This window comes from Ornithorhynchus anatinus, chromosome 7 (genome assembly GCF_004115215.2).
Source record: "Ornithorhynchus anatinus isolate Pmale09 chromosome 7, mOrnAna1.pri.v4, whole genome shotgun sequence".
Classification (NCBI taxonomy): Eukaryota; Metazoa; Chordata; class Mammalia; order Monotremata; family Ornithorhynchidae; genus Ornithorhynchus; species Ornithorhynchus anatinus.
Genome location: NC_041734.1, coordinates 60,612,863 through 60,620,714, shown reverse-complemented (window position 1 = coordinate 60,620,714; position 7,852 = coordinate 60,612,863). Strand labels below are relative to the sequence as shown.

General features: G+C 43.4%; 1 long non-coding RNA gene across 1 annotated transcript; it reads left to right on the top strand.

Moving 5' to 3' along the window:
• Positions 1-2,164: 2,164 nt before the first annotated feature.
• LOC114813231 lies at positions 2,165-7,578 on the top strand. The gene is made up of 3 exons (XR_003760906.1): positions 2,165-2,378; positions 6,593-6,648; positions 7,220-7,578. It is a non-coding gene; the product is annotated as an uncharacterized LOC114813231 (long non-coding RNA).
• The last annotated feature ends 274 nt before the right edge of the window (positions 7,579-7,852 follow it).

Genomic DNA, 7,852 nt, shown 5'->3' with positions numbered 1-7,852 from the left:
CAGAACTTCCACACTAAGAATATAGTATCTTAAATAGACTTTACTTTCTTATCTTTGGAGGAGAGAGGAAAATCGTTACTCATTTTTTTTCTTTTAAGTGCACAACCCTAAGTTTTTGCCTTGGCAAGGACAAACTAGTTTTAGGGAACACTGTGGTAGCAAATAGAAGATTTAGTGCACAAAATAAAGCTGTTGGCTGACATAGTAACAACAGTAAAGCAAGCTAATTTAAATATATATATATATATATATATATATATATATATATATATATATATATTTCAGTGACTGTGGGCCACCAAGAGATCATTTGTCCAGATTTTTGTTATTCAAATGCATTCGTGTTGAGTCAGAAGGAAACCAAAGGTGACCTTTCTTCCCATGATTAACTTGTGCTGATGAAATCCCAGCACAACTCCTGTGTTTTCGGAAGGTTGGGACCATCCCTGCTTTCATCAGCTTTGACACAATATTCACTTGGGGTGTTTTCCATTCGAACTTTCCATCCTGGAGGAAGAAGTGAGAAATGTCACCAATTACCTTCCTCTTTGAGAGAACTGGGGAGGGAGCTTAGTTTAGAGTTTGGTAGAAGAAACCCAGTAAAGAAACCGCGTTCACTTTAGCTCTTGAAATCATCAAGGCATGCCCTGGAAAGTAAAATCTTGGTGGTTCACTTCTGAGTTATACAACTGCAAAAACTTCAATGGTGCTTAAAATGGCAGCATAGTGAGTGTAAAACTTCCTTGGTGATGAGGTGTGTAAAATTACTCCAGTTCCTGAGTGTTGAGAAATCAAAAAGGACACCTCTTCTTTTTCAACTTTAAAATCAAAACCGTAACTAATGATCAGATTTTATTTTTGTATCATTTTAGAGGCAAAGTCAGGAGCCTTAGCGCCCTTCTTTATTGGCTCTGACAGATCCAAACTGATTTAATTGTATCCTGTTTGTTGGGGTTTTATACCTAAAACTATATTTCTGTGTATAGAACTATTTACAACTAATCTGTTAAATTGTAATAAAGATATTTGCAAGATATCAATTGTTTATTTTTTGTGCTTTAAATTAGTCACTGGTCAGGCCAGTTCTTTTGTGTCTTATTTGGTTAGGATATTAGTTATTCAGGAATCTGTAGCTGGTACAGAATCTTCTATTGAGTACGGAATGTAAAGTATTCAGCTAACTGTAGATTGTACATGAAAGTAGGTTGTCTGAGTGAAATTTGCACATAATTGCAACGTCTGATTTTTAACCCATCATTTTTAAACTGTTTCCTCCTCAGACTTTGCAGCCCAGTGGCTATAAAATAGTCAAATTGATTTAAAGTCTGTTGCATGCCTACTGCTTGAGGAAATGGTCATGAGTAATAAATTGATGAAGAGGGAGGAAAAGGGAATAATTCACTAACCAGATGAGAGTAGGTCTCAATCTCAGGCCCACTGGCTCAGTTTCCTGCTGATCTCCTGCTCTTGGCTTCTGGGCCTATAGTTCTCTTTGGGACTGGGCAGAAAATGCTTTCCCTTACCTGGGGCAGGGGAAGTGAAATGAGCGGCCATCTAGTCTTAGCCCCATTTTTAGAACTGGGCTGCTCTGTTGGCATGTAGCACAACCTGGAGTTTCATCACCCACTTTGGACTGTTTCCATAGTAGCATCTGTCCTCCTGGACCAATCTCCACCTTGGGGGTTAGTCTGAACCACTCAACCGGTAGGATGGGATGAGGGGAGAAAGAACCCCAGAGGAATGACAAGAGGTGAATAGACAGTGGAGGACCTGCTCCAGAAGGGCCCCAACTCGGCTAGGTAAAATCAGCCTGAAGTAGTCACTGATTTATCAAGAGTTTCCAAGGTTCTAACCCTCCAGTGCATTTCCTACTGCAAGGTGCTGCAGGGGTGGGGAGAAACCAGGGTCTACATGTCGAATAGAAAAATCCCTCAAATTTTGAGGAGCTTCGGTAGGCTGGATCCCAAACTTTATGGGCCTCAAACTCAGGCAGGAGAGATTGGGTTGAATCCTGGTGGGCTCCTAAATCCAAACCCAGCTGAGGCAGGACTCTATCAGGTTGTTACCGGATAACGTGATCACATCCAGCTAGTATCAATCAATTAGTCGACGGAATTGAGCACTTCCTGTGCTTGGGAGAGTACAATATTAACAGTCGGTAGATGTGTTCCCTGACCACAGTGAGTTTACAGTCTAGAGGGGAATAGTACAGCTATCTGTTGGCTAATTTCAAGCTGCATCTATTGTATGTGTTCTGTATTTATTAATGTTTAATTTGCTTTTGTGTAGGTAATGGTGTCCTTTTAAACTGGAAACACCTCTGGCAGGACCAAGAGTGAATGGTACTGCACATATCAGCACTATAATTAGTCCTTCATGTAAGTTCTCAGTCTTTTATGTCTTCTGTTAAACGCTTACTATATACCAGGCACCGTTCTAAACACTGGGGTAGATACAAGGTAATCGGGCCCCACCTGTAGCTCATAAATCTGAATAGGAGGGAGTAGAGGTATTTTGCAGATGTGGGAACTAAGGCATAGCGTGAAGTGACTTGCCCAAAGTCACAAGCATGTACACAGCAGAGCTGAAACTAGAATCCAGGTTCCTCTGACTCCCAAGCCCATGCTCTTTCCACTAGGCCATGCTACTTCAGCGTCAGTCCTGAAATTTTTTTGTTTTCTAGGACACTCCATCACCCGAAAAAACAGGTATGTAATATTTGTCTTAGTCTGAGGTTAGAGACCTTACTGGTGATTCTAGGTATGACGTTCCCCCAACCTTCCACTTAGAAATGCGCTCTTCGCTCTTCTACCCCTTAGACTGTAAGCTCCTCGTGGTCAAGGAACAAGTCTACTAATTGTATTGTGTTGTACACTTTCTACAGTGTACAATTTAACAGAGTTGGTAGACATGTTGACTCTATTTATTGCCACTGTTCTCGTCTGTCCGTCTCCCCCGATTAGACTGTAAGCCCGTCAAACGGCAGGGACTGTATCTGTTGCCGACTTGTTCATCCCAAGCGCTTAGTACAGTGCTCTGCACATAGTAAGCGCTCAATAAATACTATTGAATGAATGAATAAACATGTTCCCTGCCCCTGAGCTCACACTGTAGAGTGTTCAGTCCTCTAGACTAAATTTCACTTCTGTCACTACAAATTGAATTTGGGCTATAATCTGTCTGAAGACTTCACTTATCTAATGGCACCCCACATGAGATTTCTCCATTGTCAAAGTGGTGTAGAGGAAGAAAACATTATCAAGTAAGACTCTCTTCTTTCAAGATACCCAGGCAAATGCTTCAACCCTACTCTTGTCTTACTAAAGAGGCCTAGCCAACAGTACTGGGGTTTTTGATAGGTTCAGTGAAGTGGGAAATAAAAGTTGCCCCAATAATTTTGTTCTTAGGCAGCCTTGCTGTTCTACTGGGTTCCAGTTTGTTGTGGCTCAGGCCTGATGTAAACTGGACACTGCGTTGGAATACTGAACTACCAATTGGGCTAACACTTTTTTGAGGAGAAAGTTTAGCCCCAAACTGACAAAAGGAATATGTCAACTCAGAATATGCCTATAGAACTGAGAAGCAGTGTGACCTATGGAAAGAGTGCAGGGCTGGGAGTCAGGAGACCTGAGTTCTAATGTTGACTCCATCATCTGCCTGCTATACTTCTCCATACCTCAGTTTCCACATCTGTAAAATGTATTTAATCCATGTTCTCCCTCCCCATTAGACTGACATAGGGACTGCAGCCAACCTGATTATCTTTTTATTTACCTCAGTGCTCAGCGTGACTCAGTAGAAAGACCCAGGGCTTGGAAGTCAGAGGTCATGGGCTCTAATCCCGGCTCCGCCTCTTGCCATGTGTGTGACTTTGGGCAAATCACTTAACTTCTCTGGGCCTCAGTTACCTCATCTGTAAAATGAGGATTAAAACTGTGAGCCCCACGTGGGACAGTATCACCTTGTCTCCTCCCAACGCTTAGAACAGTGCTTTGCACATAGTAAGCACTTAACAAATACCACCATTATTATTAGTAGTAGTACAGTGCTTGGCCACATTATGAGTACTTAGTAAATATCATAATCATTTGTTATCCCTTCCACTTGAACTGTGAGCCCCATATGGGGAAGGGACTGTGCTATTTGATTATATTGAATATACCCCAGGGCTTAGCCTATGGTGACTGCTTAACAAATACCACAATTATTTGTGGTACCACAAAGTCTTGAGGGATGCTATAATGAAATACTAATCCAAAGAGGACAGAGGTGTTCCATTTCTAGACTGTATGCTTCTTGTGGAATGTGTCTAACCAAGTGGCACAAACACATAGTAGAAGCTCTGTGCACATAAGTGCTCTATAAATACCACAGATCGATTGATATCTCCCCAGTTTATGAATAGATGCCGCATTTGTGGTCAGCTGAGCTTTCTAAGAGTCCGTGTTCCCTCTGCCCTGAAGTGATCAGCTGGTGTTTTTCAGACCAGGTTTACCAGGTGATGGTACATAAAATGGCTTTTGACTTATTAGGCTGAATGCAGTAGTAATAGATTTGGGAGGCCTTTTTGTGTAGTAATCATAATTGTAGTATTTGTTAAACACTTTACTAATTGCTGGGTTAAATAAAAGATCATCAGGTCAGACTGTCTCCATCCCATATGGGGCTCCTGGTCTAAGTAGGAGGGAGAGCAGGCATTGATTCTTCATTTTGCAGATGGGAAACTGAGGCCCAGAGAAGTTGTGACTTGCCCAGGTCACACAGCAGGCACATAATGATGTTGGTGTTTGTTAAGTGCTTACTATGTGCCAAGCACTGTTCTAAGCACTGGGATAGATACAAGGTAATCATTTTGTCCCACGTGGGGCTCACGGTCTTCATCCCCATTTTACAGATGAGGCAGCTGAGGCACAGAGAAGTGACTTGCCCAAAGTCACACAGCTGACAAGTGGAGGAGTCGGGATTAGAACCCATGACCTTCTGACTCCCAGACCTGTGCTGTATCCGCTACGCCAGGCTGCTTTTCTAATGGCAGATCCAGGATTAGAACTAAGGTCCCCTTTACTCCCAGGCCTGAGCTCTTTTCACTAAGCCATGCTACTTCCTCATGCAGTTCTCAGTGAACATCTTCAGAGTTCTGATCACCTTAAGCAGTGTGGACCTTAATAATAATGGTATTTAAGTGCTTACTATGAGCCAGGCACTCTACTAAGCACTGCGGTGGATACAAGCAAATCAGATTGGACACAGCACCTTTCTCACATGGGGCTCATAACTAGACAGGATGGCCAGAGAACAGAACAGGGGGATGGCTGAGAGAGGGAGAAAGAGGGGCAGTGAGAAGATGAAATCTAAAGTCATGATCCCCCAGCCAATTATGTGCCAGGCCAGGATGGGCCAGGAGGAATTGAGACCACCACTTTCGCTCAGATGGCAGTAGGAAACAGGGGTCCCAGTTCAGCTGCAAGCTGGGCTTGGGCATAAGAGATGCCATGGTGGCTCCCAAGACCGAAACCCCTCCTAGCCTTGAGCTTCAGAGTGCAGTTTCCCTCAACTGCTCATTTCCCTTCCCATTCATTCAATCGTATTTATTGAGCGCTTCCTGTACAGAGCACTGTACTACACACCGCCGCCTCCCCACTTTCTCCCTTTCTCCTGCTTCTCCCCACCTCCTACCATCATCTCCTCCATTATATAGGAAGAGAGAATCTTACTACTCTTTCCCCTCTCCCTCTGTTCTCCCTCCAGCAGGCCACTTTAATTTTTAGGGGCAGCAATCAGGTAAGCTTTGCTCTTTTGGGGAAAACAAAAAAGCTAAAGTGGGAGAAAGGACCACAGCCTTTTTGAGGCAGATTCATTCAATAGTATTTATTGCGCACTTACTATGTGCAGAGCACTGTACTAAGGGTTTGGAATGTACAAATTGGTAACAGAGAGAGACAGTCCCTGCCCTTTGACTGGCTTTCAGTCTAATCCGGGGAGACAGGCAGACAAGAACAATGGCAATAATCAGATCTGCCAAGCTCACAGCTCACCGTGGTGTGGTAGAGCAAATCCCTCCATTTCTATCCACCTCAGGTCTTCCTTGTTCTTCCCTTTAAAAGCCACTTACAATAATAATGATGGTATTTGTTAAGTGCTTACTATGTGCCAAACACTGTTTGGGAGTTACAAGATAATGAGATTGTCCTACGTGAGGCTCACAGTCTTAATCCCCATTTTACCGATGAGGTAACTCAGGCACAGAGAAGTTAAGTGACCTGCCCAAAGTCACACAGCTGATAAGCGGCAGAGCTGGGATTAGAACCCATGACATCTGACTCACAAGCCACGCTCTTTCCACTAAGCCACCCTGCTTCTCTTGTATGGTTGTACCAATGATAATAATAGTGCTATTTATTAAGCGCTTACTATGTGCCAGGCACAGTACTAAGAGCTGGGGTAGATACAAGGTCTTAATCCTTATTTTCCAGATGAGGTTAACTGAGGCCCAGAGAAGTGAAGCGACTTGCTCAAGGTCACACAGCAGTCGTGACAGCTGGGATTAAAATCCAGGTCTTTCTGACTCCCAGGTCTGTGCTCTATCCACTAGGTCACGCCGCTTCTGGAGTCAGAAAAGTTTCCCTTAAACTTCGTTTTGATTGCCAGGTGAGTCAAGAGGCTTGGGATTTTTGAGTGTCAGAGCTATTGGCCCCATCACTTGGGGATTGTTCAAGGTCCTGGATCATTCCTTGGGTTATAATTCTGCATTTAAGAATAGAGGATTCTGATTTGGGACTGTTGTGGAGAACACAGGTAGTCATTTCTCAACTGTATTGGCTCTTACAAACAGCAGCATGGCCTATGGAAAGAGCCCAGGCCTGGGAGTCAGAGCACCTGGGTTCCAATCCCAGATCTGCCACCTGTCTGTTGTGTGACCTTAAGCAAGTCATTTGACTTCTTTGGGCCTCTGTTTCCTTGCCTGCAAAATGGGGATAAAATACCTGTTTTCCATCCTACTTAGACTGTTAGTCCTATGTGGGATAGGGACTGTGTCCAACTTGATTATCGTAAATTGACCCCAGCGCTTAATACAGTGCTTGACACACAGTAAGTGCATAACAAATAGCAGCAACATTATTATTAGTGGGGTACTATGTTTGTCAAATATGACTTGACAACACACAGTGTGTTACAGCAACATGGATTGTCTCACATCTGTCCTTTTCTTCTCCCGCAGCCTGCAGTCCTGAAGGATCCATCAGATGGGCCATCAATGAATCAAGATGACTCAATCCTGTTAGTTTCAGGAGAAATCCTTTCACACCCAGGAGTCGGCTGAGAATTGCAGCCCGAATTACAGTGTAAGAGTTATGGTTACATCACCATCTTCGCAGCCTCCACTGACTCTTTGATCTCTTCCCCAGGGGCAGCCGGGAGGAAAGAAAACTAAGATCTGGAGAGGATTCCTGGGCTGGTGAAGTCCTGATTGCCAGTCAAACCCAGAGGAGCTCCTATTTTCTTTTATAGTCTTTGTTAATATCTAGCACTATTCTAAGCACTGGGGTAGGTGCAAATTTATCAGCTCTTGCAATTGGATTTATACCCTTTATTTTCACCTTCCTCAGCTCTACAACACTTATGTACATATCTGTAATTTATTTATCTTGATGTCAGTTCCCCCCCCCGGACTGTAAACACGTGGGCAGGGAACATGTCAATCAACTCTGTCCTATTGTACTCTCCCAAGTGCTTAGCACAGTGCTCTGAACACAGGGAGTGCTCAGTAAATATGGTTAATTAATCAGTTCCTTGTCAGTCTGATCAAGATTGACCAGATTACTCAGTCGTCTTTTCATTCATTCATTCATTC